Source organism: Lissotriton vulgaris, chromosome 3_2 (genome assembly GCF_964263255.1).
Source record: "Lissotriton vulgaris chromosome 3_2, aLisVul1.2, whole genome shotgun sequence".
In the NCBI taxonomy this organism is placed as follows: Eukaryota; Metazoa; Chordata; class Amphibia; order Caudata; family Salamandridae; genus Lissotriton; species Lissotriton vulgaris.
The window spans coordinates 35152334-35167378 of NC_141690.1; positions in this window are offsets into that span (position 1 = coordinate 35152334).

The following is a 15045-nucleotide window of genomic DNA, read 5'->3' on the forward strand; positions in this document are numbered from 1 at the left end:
AAAAACCTGTTTGGGAGTTGCGGAGTAGCCTATTAGTTTCCAAGAAGGAGGAGAGCTGCTGATTAGCAATCTTCTCAGCAATCTTGCTGAGACCTGGCAGCAATGAAATTGGTCGAAAATTGGCCATCTCCACAGGGTCAAGTTTTGGCTTTTTTAATAGCGCTTTTACTATAGCCTGCTTCCAACTAGGGGGAACAGAACCCTGAGCGAAAGAGGCATTAATCAGGTCCGTGGCTAAGGGGAAGATGGTGGGAGCCACGCGTTTCAAAATACGCGTAGGCGCAGGTTAATTGGCACCCCATAAGTAAAAACAAAAATATCTGAACTTGTTATTATTTTGAAGGAGCAGACCCTAAAGGTTTCTTAGTTTTAAGGCAGTCGTGGACCGCTTTCATGCATATCCTGCTCAGGTCATATCAGGCTGGAGCATCATCCCTGTAATAAGAAATGGAAGCTACATGTGTGCGTATTACTGCGTAAAATTGCGGACATTAAAAAGGACCTGAACCTACTTTTGAATTGCAGGCTGGTGGTGGATCGCCGCTTATAGTCTTCGTTTTATCCTTTCTAAAATGGAGAGATGAAAGGACCCTTAGTCATGCCTTAATCTTGTAACATGGCAGTGCTTAGTTCTCAACGTGCGGAGTCAGCAGTTTATTTGCCGTTTTTCTCCGTCGATCCTCAAAACATAAATCTTTGGCTAGGGGACTTGAATCACTTTGTCCTCCTTGGTGTTTTGAATTTTCTTGGACCCACGGGTGTTCACTTCTGGATTAGCACTGAAGCGGAAGTGCTTTTACAATGTCGGCGAGGCGCTAAGCGCCCTGAATCCTGCGAAATAAAGTCCATATCATTTCTTAATAATGAGCTAATTCTGTGAGCAACTTTGTAAACACCTAGGGCCTTATTTATGAAGGCCTTGCACCACCGGTGCGTCACTTTTAACATGGGAAAAAGTGATGCACCGGTGGCGCAAGGCTTTCATAAATGAGGCCCCTAGTTCTTTAGCTTCTTAAATAAGAGAACTATTTACTGTTTGTGCCTCTCTCAATCATTCAAATGACCAAGTCACATTAAATTAGCTGAGAATGCAAGGATTTGCATTATGTCGCACAGGTTTATAATGGTATTGAAAAGTGCCCAGTCCAAAACTATCATCTTACGTATTACTCATGTCTCTGCCGGTGTTGTCTAGTTGCTGTGTTGTGTACATTCAGTCGGGATGCATCACGATAGCGCTCCCTGAGGGTGTCATGTTTTGCCGCATGGCTTTGTCTGGACTGCTTTACAGTTTGAACATATTATTAAAGCAACTTGCGGATCTCTGATAATTTGTTTAGTTCATCAACTGCTAAATTGTATTTTACAATCAGCATTGCCTCTCTTCGAGTCAGTTTTAATTCTAAGTCACTGCCTCTCATATCATGTTCTACTTTAGAAATGACCGTCAATTGTAGGTCCTTCTCTGAATGTCCATTTAGTTTCCAGTGGTTTACCAAGGGTGCTGTCTGGGTGAACTTAATTTTCATTTAGATGACTAGGACAACAAGGATACTAAAATATTATTGGATAGCCTTGACAGTTTTGGTTTTAAGCAAGTGTTCCTGGAAAACAGGCGCAGGGGTGGAGAAGCACCAGAAAAGCAATGCAATGTGTTGGTTCCTTACTTCCAGAAGAAGTGATGCAGCAGTTCCTCACTGCCAGGGGAGCTGACGTGGTGGATTCTCACTGCAGCGCAGGGGAAGTGATGCATTGGTTCCTTACTGTCAGGAGACCTGATGTGTCAATTCCTTACAGTTATGGGAGGTGAGGCTTCAATCTCTGTCTCGGTTCCTTACGCTCCCTGTTCATATAGCATCGGTGGCACAGGAACTGTGCCAATTTCACAGGCACAAAGCAGGTGATGCATTTATTTCTTCAGCCGCACAGCAGGGCCTTTGTCGAAGTCAGAGCGTGCACCATGGACGTCAGTGACACCGTGCTCGGGATTCAGGTTGAAGTGAACTTGCAGCCGTACATCAGGAGCTGAGAGTCGATGTGTGGATTTTATTCTTAGGTTACCAGATTCATGTTCCAAGGGCCCAGGAACTGGATTTGACACCATTCGGCAAGTCACAGCTTTCAGCAGAAGAACATAGGCATTGGTTGGTGAAATTGTTCATGGCCTGAGACTTTGTAACAGGAGGAAAGTACACAAGCCCTTGGAGACCCTTGGAAAGCAGGATGTAGAAAGCAAGTTCAAGTCCTTTCACTCTCAGGACAGAAGCAGCAGGCCAGCACAACAAAGCAACAAGAGGAGTATCAGTCCCACCTACAGCATCCAGCCCTTTTTTTCTGGCAGAATGTCCTCTTAGTCCAGACGACTTCTGAACTTATAGTGTCACAGCTCCAGTATTTATACCAGTGTCTGCCTTTTAAGAAGGCAAACTTCATAGGACAGTCTTTGTATTGCGCAAGTCCTGGCCTTTCCCTGACCTGGCTCCAGACACACTACGGGCAGGTGGAGACAGCTTTGTGCAAGGACATACAAGTCATATCCAGGAGTAGTGACAACTCTCCCCACCTCTCTAGCTCAGGAAGACCCCTCAGTCTGGTCATGGGCCATCAGGATATGCAGGGCACACTTCAGTTGACTTTGTGTGACTGTCTAGAGTGAAGGAACAAACAACGCAACTGTCACTCTCCCTCAGACGTGGATTGCACAGGCAGGCAGAGGCACGAAATGGTAAAGTAAGAAAATGCCCAGTTTCTAAACAGGCAAATAACCAACTTCCCTAAAAGAGATATTTTTAAATTGTGAGTTCGGGGATCTCAAACTCCAACTCTATCTCTATATGTTTGGAGGATACACTTGTAAGCGGCTACAAGGCAGCTCAAATGATGGGAGAGATGGTGCTTGCAATAGTGAAAAATTGAATTAGCAGTACTTGTAAAACACACAAGCACATGTCCTACCTTTTAAATACAGTGCACACTGCCCATGGGGCATCTTGGGCCTATCATGTAGTAAAAGTAAAGGTTTTGGCCGGGCAAGTGGTTGCACTTGCCAGCTCAACATGTCAATTCAGAACTGCACACAGACAATGTAGTGGCTTCTTCTGAGTCATTGTTGCAAGGCAACTCATTTGGGTGGCACACCCAGTGCTTCAGACCCACAAGTATCATTTCAATTACAGGCCCTGGGCACACTTAGTAGACTCTGCTAGAGATTTGACAGTAAATCAAATATACCAATCATGGATAAACGAATGACCATGACAATTTACACAGTGAAGACTTGCACTTTAGCACCGGTCAGCAGTGGCAAAGTTCCCAGAGGCCTAAAACCTGCAAAAAATAAATACAGCACACAGTCAAAAACAGGAGGTCAGAAAAAAAAAGACGGGAGAAAACCCACAAAAGATGCCAGGTGTAACAGTACCATTCCCCATTCCCCTTGGTGTTCCTCCAGAATAAGTACTGTGTACAACTATCTTGGTTGGGCATCATGTGATGTGGGAGGACAAGTAGCGTGCATCACTATTGCTGGACTGGTTATCACCGGTTATTCACTCTATGTTCAGTAATCGTTGTTGTATCTGAAACTTGAGCACTGATCAAACTGAAAGCACTCAGAGCTTTTATCTCCAGCTGCTTTCAGTTTCACATATGATGATGTCAGTAAGCATGGTGATATTATTTTCACCATAGAAAAAAGCATTGGACTGCATAGAAGCACTTCTCTTGCAGTCCAAAGCAAGGTCCTAAGAATGGGAATTCCCTTTTGCAAGCTCTCGAGGGATCCCCAGCTCTGGGTGCTTTGACAGGACCTAAACTTAATAGTGAACGTCTCTTCAATATATAGAAATAATCAAGCTAACTCATGAAGCTCAATTACACTAAGATGCCTCATATTTCTATAAAGTACCAATAGGTAGTCCCTTTATTTACCTAAATGCAATTTCAAAAACAGTGATTCTCAGTTGTGGGCTATAGCACTTCACGGTCAGTACACCACTGATCAAAAGTAATTCCTCTACAATCAATTTGTGATTATCCACCCAACATATTAGAGTTTTACTAAATTAGTGACCAATTTAGGAATGCTTAGTGAGTGATATCTAATCCCCTTTGGTGGGCCTTTTCAACATGCTAGTAATGTTGTAAAAAGGGAAATCTGGAATAATTTTGTTGCCATCAAATAGCTGTTGGAGAAGTTTGCCTTAACAACCAACATAAAAAATGATTCAATTCATGGGAATGTTATCCCACATCATCTACGGTTGGAGGACTGACCTAGGATGTCAGCCTCAGTGGACATATCCCGATCTCAGTTCCCCCATCGTCTTGCTAGTTGAGGCACTCCTGGGGTGTTCGATGGAGTGGAGTCCACCCCCAATGTGGTAGAGACTACTTGTATGCTTGCACTGTTGTCCCCAGACTTGTGTTTTGGTGGCAGGGGGGAGACGCAGCCCACATATTGGATTGCAGCCATAGTGATCTGATTGATTGTTCAGTGAGATAAATCGAGAGGTGGTGGGCTCCCACAGTCCTGAACCAGACAGGAAGTACCTACAGCCCGAGTTATGTTATGGAGGATGCTTGAGGGCCTCAGTGGAGGAATGAGGTTGGGCTGTTTGGAGGTGAACCAGGGGGAACATGAAGTACAGCCAGGCTCACTGTATCTTTGGAATACTGTCAGAAGTAAATGTTGAACCCAGACCCCTCCCCCGCTTAAGAACAAATAAGGCTCTCCAAATAATATTGGGAGACGGTCTGTCCTGCTGAGATAGCGAGTGCACTGTGTGGGGACTGCATTTGACAGTAGCACACAATACATATAGTCGATAACAGGAGTGATGTGGTTAATAAATCCTTCACCAGCTGCATGCCGAGTCTGAAAGTACAGAACCTGCTGTTACCTCTGTGCTTAAGCTACTGAACCTAAGAACACTGTGTGTCTAATTCGCTTTTTGCAGAACTAGTGCCACGTGGAGGGGATTTGGACCAAATGAATGACATTACTTTACAAAATGTGTCCTTAGATGAGAACCACTCACAAGCTCCACAGGCCACCAGGGTAGTGTTAGTGGATGAGGGCAGAGTGCCACACAGGCAGCCTCAAATGAGTGACAAAGGTATGAAGCAAGCAGCCTCACACAAGTCACAAAGGTATGAGGGGTGGCACATGAGCTGACCCCTTGCTATAAAGTTAGCCAGATACAAACACAGGCCTGTTCAGTAGTCAAAGTCTTATGCACAAATGCCACTAAAGCAAACCTCCCAGAAAAACATACAGATTGTACTTACTCATTAGTCGCATATTATGGTGAACGTCCAGCTCAGGAAGACAATATGGCCCTTTAAAAAGCGAACCTCCTGCACAGTGCTTTTTTTTAGCTCCCTTCTCAGGATGAAAGAACTGAAGACTGAGCTAGACAAGGGACTACACACCCTAAAACATTACTTGAGCCCCAAAGTGGATTATTTGTGAATAGCTGTACACTCAATAAGATCAAAGACTGTGTACTTGGAAACCAAGTTGGTATTAATGATTCAAATTAATATAAAATGAAGAATGAACTGAAGCAATTGACAAAGTTATAGAGAACATTTCCTTTGCAACCATATCAATACATTATACAGTTCACAAATCTCAACTTCAATTCAAACCTTTATATATGTGTGGCACACCACAAACAAGGGAATTTACTTTTACATTTTTTGATGTTTTATTATTGTTTAGGTCATACAGTTTATCGTTTCATTCCTTAACTATCAATACACAATTTACTTTTATGTTCAATGTCAAAATGAAACGAATGTAATGTAGAAGGTTCCTAACAGCCCTATAATCTTCAATTCACTCAAAGTATAATGGGTTGCGCAAGTTCATACACAGGAATTTTACTTCCAAAGTAGAAGATATAATCAGAGACAAGGGAGGTAGATATGTATTTGGGGAAGGACAATAGAAAGGAGTACATTGGAGAAATGTTATGGCCTACTCTCCAATCATGGGACAGGATGCCTTTTCAATGGGCTTTCGCTCACAACTGACAGAGTGTGCATAGAGGAATAATTGTAGCAGGAGATTTAAACGTGGTTTGGAATGGCATACTGTCATCTCAGGGTCTTATGAAGGTCTTTTTTAAAACTGCTAAAACCAAATTCACTGTGTACCTATGTGATATATGGAGCGTACAACGTGAGACATAGTGAGTATACATATTTCTCGCATGTTCATTGAGCTAAATAATGGATCAACTACCTCTGAGTGAGCAATGTCCTCGTATCAATAGTACTAAACTAGAAATAGGACAGATTTATTTTTCTGACCATGTCCCATACACTTACATTTGGGCCCAAAAAAATCTACGGGGTTCTGGGGTCAACATCTCTCTCTGCCTCATCACACCATTCTCCAATGAAAAAGTACTAAATGCCTTGAGGATGAGTATGTTATTCAGGAAGACTCTGAGGCTATGGTTTAGGATGCCTTTAGGGAAATCTGGTGTGGAAATTCATCTTTATTATGGCACAATAAGAGACTCAGTACATAGAGACACAAGCTTTGGAGACAGATCTTCATACTTTAACGCATCAGTATAACCACATATGTACTTTGACCCTACTCCTAAAGATCACCATTCTTGGAGGTTTCCTTAGGGCCATAATGACAAACAGGGCTGAACTTACTCTTCTCTACTTCAAATGACACTCCGATTAATCTAATAAAATAGTTTCAGTAGGAAAAAATGGGAAAAAAGCATATGTCAAAGGCAAACGCTCAGACAGCAGCATGCTTTCACAATCAAAGCCAGAATAACTAGTACAACTTAGGATGTTCTATCCAGAATCTGTACAGAGCAGAACAGTATCATTTTCCCACCCAAAAAGAAAATCCAAAATACTCACTTAACTACAAATTTGACAGATTAGGCTAACTTGTTAGAACTGACAGTCTTAGAGTGATCTTCCCCCAAACCTTTTGCCCTATCTCCTTTCATTTTTTTAATTATTTTTTGTTATCCTTAGGACTGTGCAATGTACCCCTGCTAACTATTGCTAAAGTGCCTGTGCTCACTCCCTAAATCTTGGTAAAATTTGATTGCACCTGATTGGCATATTTAATTTACTTATTTGACCGTAGTAAAGCAATATGTCATAAACCAAGGGACTGTTAACGTAAATGCTACTAGTGGGCCTGCAGCACGTATTGTGCCACCGATTTAAGCAGCCCTTAAAATATGTCTCAGGCCTTTCATTTTATTGCAGACTGCCAGCAATTTTAAACTGCCAATTGGTCTTGGCAAACAATTCCTTTGCCAAGCCTTAAACTCCCTTTTCATTATATAGAGGCTGGGCTGGACTAGGAGCCCAATGCCTCCCTGATTGACAAATGCTTTGTTACTGTGGGCCGATACCACTGCAAAACTGGTCCCCAGTAACAACAAGCATTTGCAATGCAATCGGTCTCGCGTTTGGAAATGTATATGTATTTAGATATGTAGCACATAAGCCTGGGTACTGAAATAGCTACTGTTCTTTAAAATGGAGGGAAAATAGGCACCAAACTGTGTGACACGCCAGGTATGGGAACACATGGAGAGTAATATTGCCTTTCAGCTGGAAATGGTATAGCCCAAAAATCTGTTTTTAATATAAAATCAGGGCCTTCAGTTGTCATATCACTGAAAATACAAGTTTAAAAAAATATATTATTGTCTACGGGTGCTCATGGAAGACAATTTCTATGGACTGGCATCTAGAGAATGCTAAAGTGATTCTGGTATTTTACTGACCTCTGCAGGTCGTTTGCATGAGCACCAATTACGCTATATTGGCACACGTTCACATTTTTTTTCACAACATTAAATTGGGTTGCGTAATTAGTGTTGTTATCACTTGGCATGGGGGGCGGGAGCTTCTTCAACCGAAAGAGGAGGTCATATCTCAAGACAGCAGGGAATCACAGTACGATGCCTAGCAGACCCACGATCGTCAAGGGCTGTAACCTTATATACTTAAGAAACATGACGCCAGCTGAAATCTGTGGCTGAATTGCATGCTTTTAAAACAGCATGCTTTTAAAACAACACAGTACGAAGCCTAGGAGGCGCACGATCATCAGGGGCTGTAACCTTTTATACTTTAGAAACATGACACCAGCTTAAATCTGTGGCTGAATTGCATGCTTTTAAAACAGCATGCTTTTAAAACAACACAGTACGATGCCTAGGAGGCGCAAGATCTTCAGGGACTGTAACCTTTTACACTTTAGAAACATGACACCAGCTGAAACAATGAGTGTGGGTGAGGGGAGCTGTGGGGCGGCGAGAAGGCATAGGAAGAAAGGAGCCTGTGCTGTGAAGGGGCCAGTAACCATGGAAGGATACAAATGACTGACATGGTTGTTATGGGGAGGGACTTACAAGCTCAAAATTAATCGGGAGGCAGCATTTAGAACCTAAGCCAATGAAGAAGATGAGCTCGAGAGTGGACGGAGTCCCCATAAAGATTCCACACTATAGTGTATACTGCATGCCTCGCAAAGCAATGGCAGTGCATTCACGCTGCATCACTAGGCGAGACCTAAAAATGGCCCCCACTGTAACAAAATCAGCCCCCACCCTTCCTGCCTCCCTGGGAAATGCCCGATGCCCGGTATGGCCAGGCCCTGTATATAGGTCACCCTATTCGTAGTCCCTAAAACAGCCCATAGGGCACATTGCATTGTAAATAAAAAGATGGACATGTACTTTAGAGTTAATTCATGTTCTGGAAGTGAAAAACTCACAAATTAATTTTTCTCTTCTATCAGGTCCACCGCTCCCATTGCATAACACTGGTTTATACTATTATATTTGATTGGGACCAGGTAGGAAAGCCATGCTTGGTGTCAGAGGAATTGTAATTTAAAATCCTCTTTAATGGTGAAGTTGAATTTAAAGTCACAATTTTGAAAATGCTACTTTTAGAAAATTGGCATTTTTCTATCCTAACTATTCGGTTCCTGCTGCTTGTTTCTAGGTCACATGACTAGGTGTGAGTGTCAGTTGGCCTGTATTTATTCCTCCCAGATAGTTCAACAATAGAGGGATTAGGGGATCGGTATGAGCCATCAAAGGCAGGAATGGGGGTGGAACTGTGTGCAGCCCCACTTGCTTTTCAATAGGTTGTGTCCTGCTCTCACATAAATAACTTCACATAAATAACTTCAGTTCTGTGGGGGGAGGACTCCAAAGGTTACACTCACTTCAAAGTTAGCAAGCACCAGGTATAAAAAGAGGACCCTCAGAGCCACTCTTCACATCACTTTTTAGACCTGCAGAAGACTCAGAAGAAGGACTACTCTGCTGCCCTGCTACTGGGCTGCAAGCCACTCTGCCAACCTTGCCTGCTGCCCTGCTTTCCTGCCTACAAGAGAGACTGCTCTGCTGCACTGCTACATCAGGAAGGAGAACTAGACTTGCAACTTGAACCCAGGACCATCAAAGTGAGTCCAGGGGGAGGTGTGGCGCCGCGGCCAGGGTGACTGACTCCGGAATCTGGGGATCACGGTTTGATCCCCGGGGCCGGCTGCAGATTAGCCCAGCACCATGTGACTCTGGGCAATAGCTTGCTTAATCTTCCTGATGGCCCCCAGCACCTAGAGACCCCAACGGGTGATGGTTCGCGCTTTACAAATGTGGATTACAAATGTGGAGGGGATGTTTGGCTGGCCTCATGATCAGAGCCTCAGGGACCAAAAAGTTTCCAAACATCTTCCTGCACCTGGGTTCTGGCTGCTGTGTCCTAAATCCCAAGTGGTGCCTTCCCATTCCTGGACGCTTGTGAGTGGGAATAAAGGTGCTCTGCGGGTCCAACTGTGGTTCTCCATTAGAACCATTAGCAGCACAATCAATGCACTTTATAACATGCAGTACTTTTTGGTGTCGAGCGAGCACTTGTGGTAAAATTTAGTAAATATGGACCACAGCGTACTACCCTTCTGGTTTACTATTTTAATTCTCTCACAATAAGTGAGAAACATGACGAGAAAAAAAATTGGTTTATTGATATTATTTACAAGGTATTGAATTATTAATATACGAAGACCAACATGAAACCACTTGCACAGCTTTTTCTACCGATTTTCTGATAAAGAACCTGATGACAAGATGCTTGGTCTGCTAAACAGCACCTATGCTTGTAATTAGGGCATTAGAAGGCAGCACACAGGACATGACAGAGAAAAAAAAAGCTGTGGCGGCTGGTATGTATAACTTATAGATGGGAGGGGATCCACACACACACATGTACAATCATTTGCACCCATACATTAACATGCAGACATGCATACACCCATTCAAAACATTCACCCACAATTACACATACATTCACACATACACGCAGTACCAGTCAATAAAAATACAACAGTTACCTGCTACAGCTCTCTGGAAGGGAGTCTTGAAGGTGCCAAGAGGACTGCCGTCTCCTCTCATTGGTGAGGGGGGCAGCAATCCTGACCTCGTCCCAGAGTGGGTGGGAGCGGGAGTAAAAGAGACTTCTGACAGCACCGACTCTATTACGAGGTGTCAGTGATTTACACTCAGCCCCGGGTGCTTCAGGGCTTAAAACTGAAGAGGCCAGAGATGAGGCAATCATGGACGTTCCCACTCATCACGAGAGTTAGGGCCTCGAGGACCTTTTCTGAGATAAGCAGATCACATCCACAGGAACTGTGACATCTTCAGCCCCCACAAATTTTAGCTCAGACTGCCATTAGCCTGCACATTTAGCACATGTGTGGCTCTTGGCTGCCTTACCTGAAAATAAAGAGTGTCTGTCAGGCTGTCCTTTGCTCTGCCTGACAGACACATTTTATGGCCATAATGTGTGGGTTGTGGCCTTCCGCCCTTAAGGACAGCTGCTATTGCACCAGAGCCTTTTCAATTAAAAGATAACTTTACAACAATTTATAATAAAATTGATAAATGAGGGGAATGGATATATTGATACATTTGATTGGCTCTCTCAAAAATAAGGGGGCAGAGTTATGTCGGACTTGCGGCACTTTTGCGCCGCCGTTGCGTCACTTCTGTGACGCAGCTGCAGCGTAAACCCTGCTCCACATTGCGACATACTTACATCGTGACGCATCTATGGAGATGCGTCACGGTGTAAGGATCTGCGCCACATGAAACCTGCATCCGGTTTCATGTGGGCGTTTCCACGCGGGGGGGCGTTCTGTCGCAGGAACGCCCCTGAAAAGTGACTCAGTGAAATCCACAAGATTTCACTGAGTCACTTTCCCAACGCTGATGCGTCAAAACCCTGCGCCTGCTTGAAGCAGGTGTAAGGCGTGACGTACCACGTTAGACATAGGGCAAGTTGGAATAGTGCTGGAGTTGGGTGGCGCACACAACACAACTTCAGCACTGCGCCAACTTCACGCCCTAGATGCGACATGCATTTGTTAATTCCTGCGCCATGGTGCTCCACATTGTAAATGCGGCGCATCATGGGTGTCGCAAGGATACACTTGCGTGCCGTATCTTCCCCGGCGCATCTCTGCCGATTTGCAGAGATGTGTCAGGCAACATAAATCTGCCCCAAGGTATTTTGACGAATTTTTTTGTGAATCAATGAAGGTACCAGAGTATTAGGCACTCATTTTTTCTGTATTCTTATAAATTGCTACTAGGGATGTGGATTGTCATTAAACAGTCTTTTAAGAAGCATGTATAAATCACGTCGATCTGGGCATGCATCAAAACACAAACTAATTAAAAGGATGATGGTTCAAGCCACCACTATAGTTAGTACTCCCTTTTGATGAGACCTGCCCCGAATTTAAAGAACAAAAATCTACTTTAATAGAATATTAAGTACTCTAAATCCCTGTTTTCATGTTGAACATAAGTCGTTATTACAAATAAGCAGTTCTACTAAAATACTTGATTAGGAAAGTTTACCTCTCAGTTATTATGCTCTGTCCGCTGAATGCTAAAACGGCGTTGTTCTTATTAAACATTCCTATTTTGCAGTTGCAGCCTGTGATGCTGGGAGCGAATTTAAAGGTTTAATCAGAGGAAAGGTATCATGGAAACATGCCACGGGATGGCTGAATGACAAAACGGTTGTTGTTGCAAACATAATTACATCACCGCAGTGAACCCAGTGGATGTGGAAAGCTTGAACCCTCTGAAAGAAGTCATTAATCTTCAGTCAGCCTCTGCTGTTTCCAATGAGTCTTGCATTCACAGTTTGCTCACTGCATAGTTCCTATAAGAAGTCTTTCGTAGTAAAAGAATTGTTTTCCTTTATATTATTTGTCCATGTGTAGGCTAGGTGGCACAAATTAAGCATAGGGGGAAAAAGTCACTTAGAATGTACAGAAAGCTGCACAGACAATTTGTTTCTTCAAATACAGTGAAGCTTATAGTATTTAGAAAAAGTAGTTTACATTTTTAAGGATAGATAACGTATGCAAAGTGCAAAAAAGGTGTTGTTTGTGTGTAGTTTAAAAATATGTGTGCATATTCCTTAACAGAGCAACCTCAAAATACACGTTCAACTGGTGCCAATACATGCTTTGGTAATAAGTAATGAAACAACGGAGTCTGGTCCTGGGACGAGGGGGCAGCTGGACCGAATCTATCCATGCAAAAAAGAGAATTGCTGGCCCTCCCAATCGTTTAGTCTCTCAAAGTTTTGAGACTACAAACAAAAATGAGTCATTTGTTTGTGTGGGTAATTTTATTTGACCCTTTTGAACTTATTTTGATAGTATTTATCTATTTCATAGGCGAGAAGAACACTTTACAAAAAACCTTTACAAAACACAATTACACATATTTACAACTACTATACAATTGACATATATACAATTAAGCAAACAATTATACACAAACTTCTTTTACAAAAGAATATAGTGATTATGTATCCACAAATAATTACTCTTTGCGAAATTTCAAACCACTATTGTACCCATAAGGTGAAAAAATGGCAACAAAGATTGAATTTTTTGTTTATCAATTAACTCAGAGATAATGAATTATCCCTTCAAGGGCAGATATTTTATGGTGCCTGTCTGCCGTTTGCCAACGCGTTTCGAATCTGTAAAAAATCACAGATTCTCCTCAGGGCTCTTTCATTGTGGTTGAACTTCATGAAATGGCGGTACGGTCTTGTGGTCCAAATATTCACGAGGGGCTGTAAGCCGCAGAAAATCAATGTAACAGATGATCTTTGCTCTGTCTGTTATGACGGTAAGGCTGTGTCTAGATCCTCTCTGTGGTCAGTATACACGTGGTACAATTCCGATGATACCTATTGTTGTTAGAAGGTGGAACGGAGAACGTCGGTCGCCATGCCGTTTTCTCCTTATCTTTCTCAATGTGAAGTTTTAGTCAGTCGCGGGGACCAGGATTGAGCTCCTCCGCGTTGTTCACAAAAGCTTGTTTCAGTCGCGCTCGCTTTTGCGTTGTCTGACCAGGAAATGCGACGCGTTTCGAATCTGTAAAAAATCGCAGATTCTCCTCAGGGCTCTTTCATTGTGGTTGATCTATACAAATGAGAATATAAAGGAAGTTTGTTTTAATAAGTGGGAATTAGTCGCTTCGAAACCCCCTATGGTTGCTGAGAGTCACTGGACTAGTTACCTTCATGAAATGGCGGTACGGTCTTGTGGTCCAATTATTCACGAGGGGCTGTAAGCCGCAGAAGATCAATGTAACAGATGATCTGTTCTGCAAAAAAATTAATAACATGCTTACTAGACCACCTGGGACAGCACAGTGTGACTGGCTCCAGAACAGAAAGGCACAAGTTTCCTACCTCTGTCTGTTATGACGGTAAGGCTGTGTCTAGATCCTCTCTGTGGTCAGTATACACGTGGTACAATTCCGATGATACCTGTAAGGCACAATTGTTGTGCTCAGTATTGAAACCCCTCGTGAATAATTGGACCACGAGACCGTACCGCCATTTCATGAAGGTAACTAGTCCAGTGACTCTCAGCAACCATAGGGGGTTTCGAAGCGACTAATTCCCACTTATTAAAACAAACTTCCTTTATATTCTCATTTGTATAGATCAACCACAATGAAAGAGCCCTGAGGAGAATCTGCGATTTTTTACAGATTCGAAACGCGTCGCATTTCCTGGTCAGACAACGCAAGAGTGAGCGCGACTGAAACACGCTTTTGTGAACAACGCAGAAGAGCTCAATCCTGGTCCCCGCGACTGACTAATACTTCACATTGAGAAGGATAAGGAGAAAACGGCATGGTGACCGACGTTCTCCGTTCCACCTTCTAACAACAATAGGTATCATCGGAATTGTACCACGTGTATACTGACCACAGAGAGGATCTAGACACAGCCTTACCGTCATAACAGACAGAGAACAGATCATCTGTTACATTGATTTTCTGCGGCTTACAGCCCCTCGTGAATAATTGGACCACGAGACCGTACCGCCATTTCATGAAGATCAACCACAATGAAAGAGCCCTGAGGAGAATCTGCGATTTTTTACAGATTCGAAACGCGTCGGCAAACGGCAGACAGGCACCATAAATTATCTGCCCTTGAAGGGATTATTCATTATCTCTGAGTTAATTGATAAACAAAAAATTCAATTGTTGTTGCCATTTTTTCACCTTATGGGTACAATAGTGGTTTGAAATTTCGCAAAGAGTAATTATTTGTGGATACATAATCACTATATTCTTTTGTAAAAGTAGTTTGTGTATAATTGTTTGCTTAATTGTATATATGTCAATTGTATAGTAGTTGTAAATATGTGTAATTGTGTTTTGTAAAGGTTTTTTGTAAAGTGTTCTTCTCGCCTATGAAAAAAGCAAAGTGCTACTATAATATTTGTTGAGATAATTCTTGTGTGATATATTTCTTTTCTTTTTTTGCTGTTGTGTTGCATTGTGATGTTGTGTTGTAGTGTGGTTGCAGTATCACATTTGTTATAATTGTATCTTTCATTTGTACTCAGTCATGCTTTTCTTCAATTTTTGTTTTGCTTTTTGTTTGACAAATAACCTTTACTACTGCCTAAGTTGT